This window comes from Musca domestica, unplaced genomic scaffold (genome assembly GCF_030504385.1).
Source record: "Musca domestica strain aabys unplaced genomic scaffold, Musca_domestica.polishedcontigs.V.1.1 209, whole genome shotgun sequence".
Classification (NCBI taxonomy): Eukaryota; Metazoa; Arthropoda; class Insecta; order Diptera; family Muscidae; genus Musca; species Musca domestica.
Window position 1 is genome coordinate 74,164 of NW_026712257.1, and position 19,211 is coordinate 93,374.

The following is a 19,211-nucleotide window of genomic DNA, read 5'->3' on the forward strand; positions in this document are numbered from 1 at the left end:
TTTAGAAATTCTCAAAAAAAAATCCTTTAAAAATGTATTAAAATCTTAAAAACACTGAATATAGGAAGTCGCCGAAATATTGAGGTCAATACGAATATGTAGACTGGCATAGACAACTATTTTCATATGCCATTACAATATTCAAATACGAGACTTGATAAAATTCTATTAATAATGTAGCTAAAATCATCAAAATACCGAATATACGGAGGTACCGTTATATCGGGGCTATACGAAAACCAGAACATACATAGACAATTTTCTGTCACAGTCTGTAGTACCTTTTAGGAACTTCAAATACGAAATTTCAAACAATTTGGGTGAGTATTGTACCTGAAATCGTCAAAATACCGAATATAGGGAGGTACTGATGTATGTAGCATATACGAAGACCTGTACCTGCATAGGAAATTTTCTTGCTAGAACGTAAAACTAATTTATTTTTATCATGCCGTTCCGTTATTACTTGATACCGGTTAAGCATGTCGGACTACAAAATCTAACGTAACAGATTCGAAGCTCCACGACAACAACAAGTCAAAAAGAATCAGTCAGATTACCCTCGACCAATCTTCGAATATTTAAATATATTTTGATTCCTGTTATGGTCATTCAAATGTAGTACGTTCCGAAGAAATGGACCAAAATTGTCCATTTCGTATCGGACCTAAATAAATATGATGTAAATATTGCGGCGTGTCAGGTTTGGTTACTCCCATCAAATTATCTGAGATATGTGTAATAGAAGGGGTTCTTAGACATCTATCATCTTCTCCACAGATCTTGCATTAGCAAAAATCTTTGTATGTGTGAAATTTGAAGAGAGTTGGAAGTTTACCTTATGTCTGGGCGTACCAGCAGAAATGGTCCGATCTCTACTATATTTATAAAAGATCTTAAGTTGATAGAAATATTGAGATATTCGAAGTCTGCATAGAATCAGATATAAATTTGGAGTTTTATGAGCTTCATGGTTATTCAAAATTTTGACCCTTTGTGGGAGAGGTACACGGAGGAGTGGACCGATATATGTGCAGACCTTGGGTTAATAAAAACATTCTGATTGTGTTTGAAGACAGTCGGACTCGTATATCATATTTCGGAGGAGGTACCAAAAATATCCGAAATCGGTCTAAGTTTGGTAATAAAATTACTATGTACCACGTTTTGACCAAATCGGATACTTCCTTCGAAAATTATCATGCGCACCAGCCAGCAGACTGATAGACGAACGGACATCGCTAGATCGACACCAAATATCCTGAAGCGGATTTGGTCCAAAGAGACCTAGCATCTAAAACCGTTATTCCGATGAGGCACGACTATCAAATGATATATACCCGCTGCAGTCATATGGGTGTAAAACTCACTCGAAGTCGATAGGGAGCACTTGTGGTGTTTTTGTCCCAACTTTCAACCAAACCAGTTTTAAATTTGAAGTTTCAGAATCTCTGTGGTAAATTCATCTCCTCACGAAACTATTCAATGTTGCTCCCCTTTTTGAATAGACAAGTAAAAAGAAAGCTTAGTTCGGCCGGGGCGAATTTTAACACCCTCCACCATTTGGAAAGAACTTGAAAATTTTTCAAAAAAAAAAACAATCTAAATAAAACCCCTTATGTGGGACGTGGATCTGCATAAGTAATTTTCTTGTCATAGGCTGTACTACCTATACCGAACTTAAAATACGAAATTTGAAACAATTTCGGTGAATAATGTCGCTTATATCATAAAAATACCAACTATCGGGAGGTACAGTTATATGGGGGCTATACGAAAACGTGGACAGACGTAACCCATTTACGAACTTAATCTGCCCACTGGTAAAATACACATTCAAATGTGTGCAAAATTTAAGCCTTCTATCTCAATTTGTTCGAAAGATAGCGTGATTACAACAAACAGACAGACGGACATATTTCGAGGAGTTACAAACGGAATTGGGTTAAAAAACCCTCCATAGAATGGCTGAGGGTATAAAAATGTATCTGTTGTTTTGAAGGTTTCGTTCCCAAATGTTACCTCTTGATTTGCGGTATTCTGGAAATTTCTGGACCAATTTTTATTAAAATCAGTTTTTTAGTTCTCTGTGGCTAATTTAACTCCTCACAAAAAAATTTAATATCGGTCCCATTTATGGCGAAGATCCTTTGGAATTTCGGTATTTGGAAGGTTTCGTTGCCGTTTCCCAAATAATAGCAACATATATTCAATGTAATTATAATTTTTGCTTACGACTGTACCTCCTGATTCTCGGTATTTTGGAAGTTTCTGCCACAATTTGTAAATTGACATTTCGTAGTTCTTATAGTTTTTCTTTTTTGATGAAAGAATTATGTTTACAAATATTTTCCAATGAATTTTTTGCTCCTAACCCTCAGATTTTTGGGATGGATACCTGGATCGTCTCCTTCTTTCAATTGTCAATCTCTCCTGTCTACATTTCAAATGAAACTTTCAAAATGTTTTTGGTATAGCTTGAGCGCATGACCATCTGTTAGGAAATGAAAACATGTCAAGGTCGAATGACAAAACTTATTAATTCTTGGGAATATTCCTACCAAAACACTTTCTTACTAGAGAACATTTTTTTTGGAACTCTCAAAAAATATATCCAATTACAAAAACAAAGACTCCATCTCATAAACCTTCTTCAAAAATTCAAAAAAAATGAAATTGATGATAAAAATAAGTTTGGTAATAATATTGTTACTCATGTGATGAAAAATTAAAAATATATCTCCATTAGAAAATGTCGGTTTTCGGTGATTTCGATTTTAGTTACTTCAAAAATAAATGCTGATAAATGAGCGTTGTAAATGATGAAATAATGACACATTGAGGCCGGCAAGTAAATGAGCCGCAAAAAAAAATAGAGATGTTAAAATCTTACTTAGAGCTATTGCTTTAAGGTCATCCTCCCCAGAAGCGGCGGCCTAACATGAAACAGACATCGAAGCAGCAGAGAATAGATTGAAATATTTCCTAGTCATGAAATATATACCAACATTGCACGCTGACACCTACTAGTCTCGTACGTCGAACCGCTGGAACCATAATTGCAGCTACGTATGCTTAATATTCCATTACAATCATATTACGACAAATGTGCTGGGTTTGGAAATGTACACCGATTTTAGGAAGACTGAGGCAGAGCCAGAAAGAAAGAGAGAGAGAGAGATGGCTAAGCTGACTGCCGTAGCAGCAACTGATTGATGAACTGTCATTAGCATGCAACAATGATGCATGTACTCACATTTACACAAGGAAACGGTTGTGCGTTTTGATTTTTTGTTGGTTTACATCCTCCATACGCACGGCACCTAAAATGTGTGATGAAGCCGGCCAGGTTGTCTGGCCATCCATCCACCACTGAGCCTAGCTTACTCACAGTCGGCTTGCAATTCAAAGAAAGAAAAACAACTCATCATGCCAAAGAAGATCAAGGGGAAATGTGTATAGATTTTAAATGGGCAGCACATTAAAAATGAAATGTCAGAAACTATCAGAAAAACGAGGAGAACGGGACGTTGGAGAAGACGGGAAAAGTGGTAAGCAAGAATGAAGGAAAGAAAGGCCATAATCATGATTCATGAGTTGCTGATGAAAAAAATTCATCAGTGTCGCTAGTTCACACTTCAAGTGACCATCCATCCATCCAATCCGTCCATCTACTCATCTCCACACACACACACACACACAAACAAATGAAGATCCCTTCATAACAAACTTCATTTGCTGGAATATTTCAGAATGTGTCGGAATTGATTTAAAAGAAAATTTAACAGACATTGCGTCTTCATCTCAATCTTCATTTCTCTTCTTCCGAGGGGGGCGGGGGTAGGGTTTGATGTTTGGCATTCCGTGAGCAATGAGATGACGTTATTAAACTAATCACTTTCCTACTCTTGATTGGAGCCCAAAGAACGAAAATTTCGGTTACCTTTATGTCAATCATGGCAAAGGCATATTTTGTTTGGATATGAGTTAATGCACTTTGAAGAGGTGGCACTTGAAAGATCTTGAGTAGATTACCTATAAAGCTATTTGTTACTGTGGCCGTAATTATAATGTCTGCATTTTTCACATCATTCACTTGGGGAGAAAAAAAAACGATTTTGTACATTTGGGTGAATCTTGATTACTTCATCTGGTTCTGCGATAAATTAAAAAAAAAAAAACTATTTTTTTTTAATTTTGATTCAGAAACGGATTCCAGAATCTTTAAAATTTTGATTCAAAAATTGATTCTAACAAAAATTTGAAAAATCTTCAATATTTTTAGGATATCCTCGTATACTATTTTCAATATGACTGCAATTTCGATAACCGGAACAGAAAAATACATTTTTAAATTCTGCACTCACTTTTGGCATGGGCTGAAGACATCGATATCTAAATATATAGGAAACGAATTCAAACTGCATTAAGATCTGATGTTTTCGCCGACATATCGTACCGATTTCGGAACGAATTCAAGACTAAATTTGATAAAAAAAAAACGATTTAAAAAGTATCAGTCAGGTTTGCCATCAGATGTATACCTTGAGCCTATGTCTGTTTATTTAAATATATTTTGACTTGAGCTATGATTATTCAAACAGTTGACCATCTTATGAGGGAGATTCCGAACAAGTGGCTCATCATTTCCAGTTGGTATCTGTCATAGGTCTGATATAAATATTACAGTGGGGCAGATTTTAACGACACCGTTCTTATCCTTTACTGTACAGGGTTGCCCATATTCGACGGACCCATGACTCTTTGGGCCCATTCCAATCGACGAGGCTTGTCCGCAGGCAACATTCTTTGCGTCAATTGAATTTTGTACGGGAACAAATGCAAATCAATGCGAATAATCCGTTGTAAAGTGGACCGAGCCATGCCCAACTGCTGAGAACGGTGCTTTTGGGATGTTCTTGGGGACCTCTCAACACTGGCTCGTACGGCAGCGATATTCTCGGCCGATCGCCTCGGTCGACTTTTATATGTCCTCTTCGGATTAGAAAGGGCGTTACCAGTCGAAAATTTTTCGTATAAACGCTTAATGGTGTTCTTAGAAGGCGCACTTCTCACATTTTTTAATGTTTTAAAAGCACGTTGAGTTTTTACAAGTGACTTCTTCTGTTGAATGTAAATTTCAACTATTTGGCGTGGCGTGTATTGGTTCATGGTAAAAATCTGCTTGGACTGACGCTTCAAACGCGGTATGTCATTAAGCGATGTGACATCTCTGTCAAAAGTTATGGCGTTGCCAGATGGGTCCGTCGAATATGGACAACCCTGTATATGCGATATGTGATTATTTTTGGAAAAGATTGAAGTGTGCGTGAGGTACCAGATGTGGTGGACCGAAATATTATACATCATGTAATACTGATTGATTGGTATGTGCAAAAATTCGGAAAATCTGACTTTTTTTCCACATTTAGGCGAATCAAAATCAATGAAAATTATAACCTTTTGTGGAAGAGCTACGAAAAGGAGTTGGTCAATAAATGTCATAATCACATCAGATTTCTGGTTGAGAGAAATATTTAAATATACCAAGTTTTACCAATGAAAAAGCTGTAAGTTTGGCCTTGCCGAACTTTAATTACCCGCCATCATTTGCAACGAACTTGGAAATTTTTAAAAAATATAAAATCGGTTAAAAATTCTGTTGAAATCTTAAAAACGAACATTGCCGACGTGGACCTGCAACTTTTGTCATAAGTCATTAAAATATTCAAATGCGAAAATTGAAAAAAAAATGTCGATAAAATAATCAAAATACCGAATATAAAGAGGTACCGTTACATGGGGGCTATACGAAGGCGTGGACCTGCACCGACAATTTTCTGTCATAAACTGTAGTATCCGTTACGAACTTCAAAAACCAAATTTAAAACAATTCCGGTGAATAATGTCGCTAAAATCATTAAAATACCGAATATCGGGGGGTACCATTTTATGGAGGCTATACGAAGGCGTGGACCTACACAGACAATTTTCTGTCATAGGCTGTAATATCCATTACGATCTTCAAATATCAAATTTGAAAGAATTCCGGAAGAAAATGTCGCTAGAATCATCAAAATTCCGAATATCGGGAGTTGCCGTTATATGGGGGCTATACGAAGACGTGGATCTGCATGAACAGTTTTCTGTCATAGGCTGTAGTATTCATTGAGAACTTCAAATACCAAATTTGAAACACTTACGGTGAATAATGTCGCAAAAATCATCAAAATACCGAATATCAGGAGGTACGGTTATATGGGGCCTATACGAAGTCGTGGACCTACACCGACAATTGTCTGTCATTGGCTGAAGTACCTATTACCAACTTAAAATACCAAATTTAAAACAATTCCAGTGACTCATGTCGCTAAAATCATCAAAATACCGAATATCGGGAGGTACCGTTATATGGGGGCTATACGTAGACGTCGACCTGCACAGACAATTTCCTGTCATAGGCTGTAATATCCATTACGAACTTCAAATACCAAAATTTGAAACAATTCCGGTGAAAAATGTCGTTAAAATCATCAAAATACCGAATATCGGGAGGTGCTGTTATATGGGGACTATACCAAAACTTGGACCTACGTGAACCATTTTCAATACCAAAAGTCCTGCAGACGTAACATACGTTGAAGTAAAATTTGATCAACCTACTTCTACTTAAAGAAAATCGGATTTTTATTTTGGATTTTATGAGCGTTTCGTTATTCAACATTTTGACCTCTTGGTGGGGAGGTACAGAAAGAGTAGACCGATATCTACCTTATTTTGGATTTTATGAGCGTTTCGTTATTCAACATTTTGACCTCTTGGTGGGGAGGTACAGAAAGAGTAGACCGATATCTACCTTCTTCAATAAAATATTTATATGTTCTAAGTTTAAAAGGAATCGGATACTCATTTATTATCTTTATGTTTATTCAAAGTTCGACCCATTGTGGGGTTGGTACCAGAAGGAGTGATCCGATCTATTCCGTTCTTCATATCAGATCTTGTATTGGTAAAAACATTGAAATACATGCAATTTGAATACTATCGGACTTAAGATCAATAATTGTTCAAACTCTTTACCCTTTGAGCGGGAGGTACTACATAGAAATGGACAATTTCCCACCTGACCTAGCACTAATTAAAATAATTCCAAATGTTTTATGTTTTATAAGGTAAGTTATTTTTTGTGAACATTTTCACCATTTGAGGGGGAGGTACCAGAAGGTGTTGTCCGATACATCCCATCTTCACACCAGATCTTTTGATAGTATAAATATTGGGATTTGTGAAATATAAAGAGTTTCGTTATTCGAAATTTTGATCCCTTTGTGGAGGAGATATCAAAAAGAGTGGGTCAATATAAGCCATTTTCATAGCAGATCTTGTGTTGGTAGAAGTATTGGAATGTAAGAAATTTGAAGCGAATCGGATACATATTTCACATGTTATGAGATTTATAATTTTTCAAAATTAAGGGGGGGGGGGGGGGGTTAAGAAGAGGAAGTTGTCCGATACATCCCATCTTCACACCTAATAACGTGGAGTTTTAAAATAATCGGAAGCTCATTTGGCATTTTATAAGCTTTATGTTTATTCAAAAATTTAACTCGTTTTGGGGTAGCTACTAGAAGGAGTGGTTCGAACTCCGGTCTTCATGCCAGATCTTGTGTTGATTGAGATGTTTGAAATTTGAAGTCTGTAGGACTCTTATTTCACATTTTATCAGAACTGTAATTTTTAAAAATGTTGGCCCTTTGTCGGGGAGACACCAGAAGGAATGGTCGGTTCTATCTGCTTTTCATATTTTCTGTGCAGTCAATTTTTTTGGAAAATTTCGACCTTCTATTTTCGCACCTGACCTACCTGATCATTTCTTGATCTATAAGGTAAATTGTTTTCTGAAAAATGTTGACCTTTTCTTGTGTGCCACAAGGAGTGGACCGATATTGCCTATCTCCTAAATCGATCTAAGTTAGATAATAATATTACCATGTACCAAGTTTGGATCAAATCGGATACTCCTTTCGAGAGTTATCGAGACAAAGAAGACTGATGGACGACCACTCCTAGGTTGACTCCAAATGTCCTAAAATGGATTTGGTCCAAAGAGACCTAGGGTATACAACCGTAATTTCGATTTTCCCTAAAATCTGTACCGTTGTATAGATCTTCTTAACAACTAACATGGGCATGTGACTCGTAGCTATTTTCGGCAAATACTAAATTAATAACAAGTAAAAAAGCAGTAAGTTCGGCCGGGCCGAACTTTGAATACCCTCCACCATTTAGAACGAATTAAATTTTTTTTTAAAAATAAAATCTATTAAAAATTCTGTTAAAATTAATAAAATATCTAACATCGGAAGGTGCCGATATATGGGGGGATATACGATATTGTGGACCTATATAGACAATTACCTTTCAGGGGTTAAAGTGCTCTCAAAGAACTCCTTGTGTGGATTTTCAGAGAATACCATAGGAAAATATGGCTAAAATCATCAAAATATCGAATATCGGGGGTACCGTTATATGGGGGACATACGATATCGTTAACCTATATAGAGAATTCTCTGTCAGGGGGTAAAGTGCTCACAAATAACCTCTTGTGTACAATTTCAGATAATTCCGTTGAAAAATGTAACTCAAATCATCAAAATACCGAATATCAGGGGGTACCGTTATATGGGGGCTATACGATATCGTGGACCTATGTAGATAATTCTCTTCCGAGGTATAAGGTACCCACAAGGTACTCCTTGTGTGGATTTTCAGACGATTCCGTTGAAAAATGTTGGTAAAATCATCAAAATACCGAATATCGGGGGTACCTTTATATGGGGGCTATACGATATCGTGGACCTATATAAAGAATTCTCTTCCACGGGATAAAGTACCCACTAGGGACTCCTTGTGTGGATTTTCAGACAATTCCATTAAAAAATGTGACTAACGTCATCAAAATACCAAATATCGGGGGTACTGTTATATGGGGGCTATACGATATCGTGGACAGGTAGAGCCCATCTTCAAACTTGACCTGTCTGCAGACAAAATACTGATCTGTGCAAAAGTTTAGCTTCCTATCTTAATTCGTTTAGACTGAGTTGTGATTACAACAGACGGACAAACGAAAAGAGGGACGGACAGGGCTAAATCGTCTTAGAATTTTACGCTGGTCAAGAATCTATATACTTTGTTGGGTCTAAAATGATTATTTCGATGAGTTACAAACGGAATGACGAACTTAATATACCCTCCATACTATGTATGGTGGAGGGTACAAAAACGTTATGTGTTTTTCATTTTAATTAGTTAGTAAATATAAACATAGTTGTAAAGACATCATTAAAAAAAATATTGAAAAAATCTGAAAAGTCTGTAAAAGATTTTATTGGAATATTTCCTTCCTACTTTTTGAAAGTAAGTCCAAAAGTGCTTTTCTTTTGATAACTTAATTTGTTTTTATAATTAAGGTTTAACATTTAATTTTTTTTATCGAAACCCATTTTTTTTCGAACATCCCAAAATGATTACATTACAAACCTCACGAAGAGGGGGAGTTCCCACCATTAAAGGAGAATAAGTGCCGGCCGCTGTTGTTATTGTAACACCTCCTACCAACTACAAGTGGATCCAATTTATGACCCAAATGAAAGCGCTATGGAACAACAACCTTTGCATTACTGACACGGCTGTTGCAAGCAACCAAAAAAAAAGGGGAAAAAAACGCGTCATCGAAGTGTGATCAGAATATTTAACGTCATCATGTGGAGAGGACCATATGGAAATTAAAAGCAACAACAACAACAAAAGCTATGTATGTATTTAGATCAGCAGCGGCATCTTGGAAAGGAAAATCCATACAAACATACAGGCATACATATTTATCGACAATCAAGAAAAACAACCGTAATGTCGACAATCAGGCTAGCTGATGGGTCGGCTGTTCGACCGGCTGATTGGATGCATATCGTCCAAGCCAACATGAAAATATGGCACAGCTTTTGATGTTAAGCGCTAAAATAACAAAAATATTTCTTGTTTAGAGAAAACAGTTATTATCGGATATTTGTGGTATTAAGTGAAAAAAAAATTACGACGATGATGATGATGAAGCGAAAAATGAGAATCAACATGGGACATTGTGTGATCATGTTCTCTCCCACAAGCTGCAGGCCGTAGGTGGGAGAGATTATCTGATTATGAGGGGGGAACGGTATTGGTTGAAGATTAAGTTCTGGAGATTGTGGTAGTTGTGTGCAGCATTTAAGCATGAAAGTATTCAAATGGTTAAAAGGGTCTTCTAACTCCAGGAGACGTCTTCAAAGTCCCTCTCATATGGAAAACTTTCTAGATATTGGCTTATTTCATATTTGGTACCCGTATTCCGAATAAGTATTTTTTCTTGGAGGACGGGCCCAGATGATCAGATATTTGACCCGAAAATCAGGCTCCAAATCCTGATTTAAACCTTGATCTGCAACATCTATAAGGACAACATAGATATTATTTGAAAACTAATGAGAATATATATGTCAGGATTCAAACACCCATATCTCTGGATCCAAGAAAGATTTTATCTTCTAGCTTCTTCAAGGCCTTAGAACATTGATTTTTAAGAATTTTTGTTGTTCCCAAGAGGATATTTTCAAGCTCCCGAAAGGCCCTAAAACGTAGATTTTTTTAAGATTTTTTTCTAACGAGGATTTTTATAAAATTTTTTTCTAACGAGGATTATTTTAAATTTTTTTCTAGCCCCCCTAAGGTCTTTAAACGTGGAATTTTTAAAGATTTTTTCTAGCACCTCTAAGGCCTTCCAACGTGGCTTTTTTAAAATTTCTTTTAGCACCTCTAAGGACTTTTTACATTTTTTACTAGTTTCCATAAGACCCTAAAACTTATTTTCTCAAAGACCTTTTTCTAGCTCTTGTAGATTTTCATTTAGCTAATTTTAATTTAGATAAAACGTGGATTTTTTAAAGATTTTTTGTAGCTTCAATAAGGCCCTAAAACGTGGATTTTTTAATATTTTTTGTAGCTTCAATAAGGCCCTAAAACGTGGATTTTTTAATAATTTTTTGTAGCTTCAATAAGGCCCTAAAACGTGGATTTTTTAATAATTTTTTTGTAGCTTCAATAAGGCCCTAAAACGTGGATTTTTTAATATTTTTTTGTAGCTTCAATAAGGTCCTAAAACGTGGAATTTTTAATAATTTTTTGTAGCTTCAATAAGGCCCTAAAACGTGGATTTTTTAATAATTTTTTGTAGCTTCAATAAGGTCCTAAAACGTGGTTTTTTTAATAATTTTTTGTAGCTTCAATAAGGCCCTAAAACGTGGATTTTTTAATAATTTTTTGTAGCTTCAATAAGGCCCTAAAACGTGGATTTTTTAATAATTTTTTTGTAGCTTCAATAAGACCCTAAAACGTGGATTTTTTAATAATTTTTTGTAGCTTCAATAAGGTCCTAAAACGTGGTTTTTTTAATAATTTTTTGTAGCTTCAATAAGGCCCTAAAACGTGGATTTTTTAAAGATTTTTTGTAGCTTCGATAAGGCCCTAAAACGTGGATTTTTTAAAGATTTTTTGTAGTTTCGATAAGGCCTTAAAACGTGAATTTTTTAAAGATTTTTTGTAGCTTCGATAAGGCCCTAAAATGTGGATTTTTTAAAGATTTTTTGTAGCTTCGATAAGGCCCTAAAACGTGGATTTTTTAAAGATTTTTTGTAGCTTCGATAAGGCCCTAAAATGTGGATTTTTTAAAGATTTTTTGTAGCGTCGATAAGGCCCTAAAACGTGGATTTTTTAAAGATTTTTTGTAGCTTCGATAAGGCCCTAAAACGTGGATTTTTTAAAGATTTTTTGTAGCTTCGATAAGGCCCTAAAATGTGGATTTTTTAAAGATTTTTTCTAGCTAAGGCCTAAGAATTATCTAGCTGTCATTAGAATCTAGCGCCAAAATTCTCTTACACGTGAATGGACTATGTTTATTCCTCTCGTCTGACGTGCAACATTTTATATAAATTACCCTGAATTTATTCGAAATTGACGCTGGTATACTGAGGTTAAATATCTGTTGCCAAATTAACAAAATATTCTAACTTATTTTAAAGAAGATCCCTTAAAATGTCGTCTGTCTGTAGAAGACCTCTGATCGGTTTCTTGATCTCCAGATTCCTTTGACCAAGGGATCAAACGATTTTTGTTTTTAGTAAAGAATATCTTCCCCTGAGACACATGAAAAAACATTTTCTATCAATTATAAAAAATGTATCGATTATTCAGAATTTATCTTCAATTTTTTTACGGATATTTACTTTTATCTTTGATTGATTCTCCGCCGTCACACACATATATGCCATATTTGAATAACCTTTATTACCTTAAATGAAATATTGATTCATTATCATTTTGCTGAGTGACTGCCTAACTGATTGAAGTCCATAAAGGAAACTCAAATTGTGAAGCATAATCACAAAATCACAGCAAACCTACATACATGTTCGATGTTACACCAAAAAAAAAGACACAAGTGTGAAATTTCAGAAATTATTACAAACGAATTTCACTGACTCATCCCTGGGGACAGCCGAAATGTGGAGAAGAAGGAAACCCGACAAACGTTGGGGGAAGCAAATGATCAGGGATTTGGATCTACTACCACTTGAAGTTCACCCGCGCATACCTACATATGTACATATGCATGTGTTTGTGCCACTCAAAAAAACCAAGCGGCAATTTGATAGAGGGCTTTCTTGCTAGCCTGTATGGCTGGCTAGCTGGCCTGCTGACTGGCTCATTTCATTTCTTTTTTGAATCTATGGCTTAGATTCAATGATTGCGCTCTTAGGCGTAGCGCATACACACATACATATGTATGAGTGAGTATGCATAATAAAAAATGATGAGTATGGTTATTTTCAACTTTAATATTTTTTTATTTTTTTTGAGTTGAAGTTTAAACTACGAAACACGATTACCGGATCAAATCGCGCTCCGAAACATCAATCGACATTAGTAAAAATCATTGCTGTTGATCGATACCACGGGCAACATGAAGCAACAACAACAACAGCGGCAACAGCAACACTCAGCAGCAGCAACAGCATCGAATTTGGTATTTGATTGCTGGCGAAAAAGTTGGGTCATACAAGGCGAGAAGAGTGCGAAGTGGGGAGGGAAGGAGGCCCTGGAAATTGGAGGCCTCCATAAATTACAAAAATCTATTCTTTTTCAGGCAAGGACTTTTTTTTCAAAATAATATGGTGATTAAAAATAGACTAGGTTGAAATTTTAGGGGCCAGGACTTTATTGCGCCAGATTTCAGATTCAAGAGTTCTTTATATGATATGTAAAGCGCCATTATGGAGAATAACATTGAAATAGTCAAGAAGTGCTACATGGAGGCAAAACCTTGTACCAGAATAAGGATTATGTTAAAATTATAGCAGTTTTCAGGTCAATAATGACAATAGCGAACAAATGCAACTGGAACATTATTCATCAAATCAAACAAATGTGGAAAAGAATCAAACCCTGGAACTTGACTGAGCCTTGTGAGGATCTAGTTATAGTACTATATACCTCCAAATAATGGTGGGAAATAGAGAAAAGCATGCCGTTGAAAAACAATTTCAGTCAAATGGGCACCAGGAACACGTTTACGGGACCATATCATTTTCATGCATTTTTTCATGAACAAATACCTTAGAAGTTGCCCTTTCTCCACGATAACCTCAGGAGAATCTTTCTTAAGGTCGCAAATCATCTAGTACGTAGCCCCAAAAGGAAGTAGTTAAAAACCTGATCTCAGTGGCTTACTGTGACCCCCTCTTCAAGAGAGAATGGGTCCGGAAACTTTTACAGCAAAGGAGCAATGTTTTCGTTGTTTCTGCGACATTTGTTGGCTATACAAAATATTTATCTCTCCATAGCACGATTCAAGACGCAAGCAAGACGTCGCAAGGCGTTGAAGAACTAATATCGCTGGCCAACTGAAATTCCCTCTCCTAGAGATAATGGGATCCTAAAACATTTCTCGTAAAAGAGCAATGTTTTCTCTGCTTTCCAATCCCAAAGGAAAGGACGGGACTAAGACAACTTATTTTGCGCACATCTCAGAATACAAGACTCCTCTGCCCTTAAAATGGCGCCCAAATGATTAACTTCCAAATGACGGATAATTTCAGATTTTGATTCGTTTCACCGCTCCTTCTCTCTAGCTGCAGAATGCCTATTTTGAGTTTGGACCTGCACAGACAATTTTCAGGCTGTAGCAACTATTAGGAACTTTAAATAAAACAATTTCGGTGAATATTGCTTTGGTGCAAATATAATGGGGCCTATACGAAGACTTGGACCTACATAGACAATTTTCTGTCTTGATTGTAGTATCCGTTACGAACTTCAAATATAAAATTTTAAACAATTCCGGAGAATAATGTTTCTAAAATCATCAAAATACCGAATATCGGAAGGTACCGTTATATGGCTACACGAAGACATGGACTTGCTCGGACAATTTTCTGCTATAGGCTGTAGTATCCATTAAGAACTTCAAATACCAAATTTGAAAGATTACCGGTGAATAGTGTCGCTTAAATCACCAAATTACCGAGAATAGGGAGGTAACGTTATATGGGGGCTATACCAAAACGTAGGTCCACGTTTTGGCCCATGGCCCATTTTTAATACTAAAAGTTCTGCAGACATCATATACATTTGAATAAAATTTTATCAACCTACTTCATTACGTTCGGAAGCTAGAGTGTTGAAATCACTCTAGGACGGACGGACATCATTAAATCGACATAGGATTTTATGCTTATCAAGAATATATATATACTTTGTGGGGTCTGAAATGTATATTTCGAGGTGTTACAAACGGAATGAAAAGCTAATATACCCTCCATAGAATGGTGGAGATATAAAAAGAAAAATATCCAAATTTTCTCACCGCTTCTTCTCTCTAGCTACAGAATACCTGTCATCCAATTTTTCTGCTTTTGTCATTTTCACATTATTTTTGCTCGGGTTGTCGGTTTTGTACACACATGGGCAAGCGCAGGGTCTAAGGAGAACTGGATCTTAATCCGAAAAAAACTCTAGGAACCAAAAAGGAATTGCTGCTCATCTCAGGGCATTTTAGATACCTTGCCCAAAATGGCGCCTAAGTGATAATGTTTCAATAGGATAACTGCAATTAAAACCAATTATCGTTAAAAACATGTCCGATTCTTCTCACCGATCTTTCTCTCTGGCTGGCTGTCAATTATAATCCAAAGAAATTCTCTGGAACTTATAAGGCATCCAAAACGGCGCCCAAATGATTTAATTTCCATAGAATTATTGCAATGAAAGCAAAATATCGATGGGAACATGTCCCATTCTTCTAACAGCTTTTCTCTCTGGTTGTCGAATATCTATTTCGAATGTTCTCTTATTTCCTATTCTCATTTCCACAGCGCTTCGGAATTTTTGAGATAATTTTGACTGGGCGTCGGTGTTTCATCCTATGGACTAAAAAACTTTCATCAAACAGTAGATCTCATGAGAAAACTTTCTTAGTCCAGAAAACTGAGCACTTCTCTACAATTTCTATATTCTCTCCGCCCAAGTGGCGCCCAAATGAGCATATGAAAATAATGTTTGGTTTGTCAAAATATTGCAGCAAAAGTTATTCGAAATTTCTGGAATTTTCACTCAGGTAGAATTATTTAGAAGAACATGTCCGATTTTTCCCACGCCTGAAAATTATATATTTCGAATGTAGTCTTATCCCTGGTCTTCTTTTCCCTCTCCTCATTTCCCCTTTGGAATTTTTAGGTTAATTTTGCCCGGATGTTATATTCCTATGAACAAGAACTTTAATCAAACAGATGATCTAGTGAGAATACTCTCTTAATCTTAAAATCTCTCCCCCACAGTGGTGCCCAAATGAGCATAGGAAAATGAAAAAGTTGCTCGTAATTTTTGCTTTGACAAAATATAGAAGAAAAGATTGTTTAAAAATTCTGAACTTTTCGAAGTTTTTGTTTTATCAAATTGTTGGTGCAGAAATTTAAAAAAATTTCATTTAGACGGAATTCAAACAATTATGGAAAAATTATCGAGAAGAACATATCCGATTCTTTTAACGAATTTTTCTCCCGGCTGCAGAATATATATTTCGAAGCAGATAGAAGTTTTGTTTTGACAAAATATTGAGGCAAAGATTATTTGAAAATTACTCAATTACTAATTTTCACTCAACAGGAGTTCAGACAACTACGGAACAACTTTTCGATAAGAACACTTCCGAGTCTCTTCCCGAGTCTTCTGGTCGACCTTTTCCTGCTTTAATCCTTTCCACAGTTTTCCTATTATTTTAATGTTGCACTCCTGTGGAGAACCGTTTTCATCTACCTTGTGATATTTTTAGGAAACTCTTAATCCAGAAAACTCTATGGTCCACACGTATCTCCACTTTGAAGACTCTTAGCAAAAGTGGCGCCCAAGTGATTAACCTGAAAACATGTTTTTTCAAATAAAATTTGGAACCCAAAATTAATTGGCTATGTTTACTCGAACATAATAAGCAAAAGTCAAATGACTTGTCAACAAAGGAATATATCTGACTATTTTCACTGACCATCAAAAAAAGAGAGAATATCGGCTTATAATACACCCATCAAATCTACAAATTCCACAAATCGCATTTTGGGAAAATAGTTACGGCGAAACCTTCAAGGCCTTTTATATTTCCTTCCTCCAACCCTGTAACTCTGCCACAACTCCACATCTCCTGCACAGACACTTACTTACACATTCTCAAGTATTATTGGCGATTTCGCCGTTGAAGGAGATAATAATCTCCAAGTTGATGTTGTTTCTTGCTCCCTTCGCTAGCTTGGGGTTTTCTTAAATTTCTAAGAGTATGTGTGCTTTTTTGCGCCGTCATCATTTGCCCAGTCACTTCAATTGGATCAAAAACAATAAGCCGCCGCCGCTGCTGTCGATGGCTGACGCACCACAAACGAATAACAACCAAACGACCTCGCTTAAAGTTGCAGCAATAATTATTCGATACAAACCTCCAAAAAAATGAAAAAAATAAAAATTAAATGAAGAAATAATAATATTCACAGCTAAAGCTCCAAAATGTCTAACACAGCAAGACCTCTTAATGGATATACAATTTTTTGGTGAGAGAGACCACAAGACGGCCAACGATCATAAACGATAAATAATAATTCGGCAAAAAAAAAAAAGACACACAGAAAACGAACCTGGCCAACACTTCGACGTTCGGTCGAGCTAAAAATAACGCCACTATACATACTATCATGTTGGTCATTACGTTCAATTTCCGATTGAGTTATTTCAAATTCCGAAGCAACTTAACTGGGTTTGGCTAGCTTAATGTCCCTAACTGGATGCGGGCCAAAATACGACTTCAAATGCCTGTCGAACGAAATGTATGTCTCACTTTTGGCATTTAATTATTTTGATCTAATTAATCATCTTCACAAGTATGTGCGAGTTTACTGCTTTCAGACGTCCGTGTGGTCTCGCTAATTCCAGCTAATCGTTTGACATGTTATCAGCCAGCTATCGATTGGTTATTCGACAGACAGATAGACCTTTCGCCTGACTTGAAGTGACAGCCAAGCTTGAGCAGTTGAGCTGTCGTCTTTGTCACAAATCCGGGTTAAATTTTGTAATAGAAATTGTAAGTGTTTGTCAAAAGGTTGTGAGCGTAAGTGAGTGATCGATTTGTGACACCAGACCAAACCGAATCAAAACAACTGACCAGCCAGCCACTGTTTACGAAGAGATCTTTCCATCGAATTTGGCGGATAATGAAAATTGATATCAGCTCCTGCTGTTTGTGCGTCACATTGTTTCGTTTTTTTTTTTTTCAGGGGATTTTTATCTACCAACCAAAATCAGCAGCATACAGTGTGGGGTATTGCCGCTCACGGGTGCGTAAATAATTGTTGGAATCAAAAAAAAAATTGATCGATTGTCTTGGTGTACAATTGTCAAGGTACAACAAGATTGTAATAGCCATACAAAGCGTTTATCCAGTACAGAGCATTTTTTTTTTTGGATCAATTTCCAAGTATTTGTCACAAAACGCGTGCTAATGCCCCCGTTGGAAATTTTGGAGTGAGCGGAAAGGGGAAGAAACAGGTTAATCAGCTAGACACCAGTAGGGATAGCAAAAATGACAGCTAATATCCAAACAACACCTTAAATATTAATATAATTGGGTGAAATATTTCATTAGACAAAGAAATAGGGGACAAGATTTTTATCGAATTCTTCGAAACTTTTACTTTCTCTGCAATCTTGTTTTAATTTCTGAGAAGTTTTGGGAGTAGGGAGAAGGAATGCCTTTTTGACTATCTCCCAATTTCAAATGTTAAAATATTTTCTTATCTGTAAATCATTGTGACGATATTAGGAATGCATTCAACTCGCATAGATGGAGGGTATATTAACATTGTCATTCCATTTATAAATCCTCCTCCTCGATAGACCCTACAAAGTAGATATTCTGGATTAGCGCAAACTTTTAAGTCGATATAGCGATGTCCGTCTGTCTGCCTTTCTGTCTGTTGTAATCACGCTATGTTTCGAACGAATGGAGATAGAACGCTAAAATTTTGCAGACATATGTCCACGTTTTCGTGTAGCCCCCATATAACGGTACCTCCCGATATTCGGTATTTTGATGATATTAGCGACATTATTCGCCGGAGTTGTTTCAAGTTTCGCATTTAAAGTTCGCAATAGGTACTGCAACCTATGACAAAAAATTGCGAATGAAGGTCCATATCTTTGTATAACCCCCCGATGGCGATACATCCCGATATTCGGTGTTTTGATGATTTTAGCGATATTATTCACCGCAATTGTTTCAAATTTCGTATTTGAAGTTCGCAATAGGTACTGAATACTCTGAATAACCCCCATATAACGGTATTATTCAACAGAATTGTTTTAAAATTTGTAATTGAAGTTCGTAATGTACAAAGTACAGCCTATGACAAAAAAATTAGCTATAAAGGAACACGTCTTCATTAAGGCCTATCATTTGAGAAGTTTTTTTTTTTTTTGAAATGTATGTTCTTTCAGAATTATATAAAAAGTTTGGCCGGGCAGAACTTTATACCCTACACCACATAGTGGTAAGGATATTATGTTTTTGTGCATTTAATTGTAAC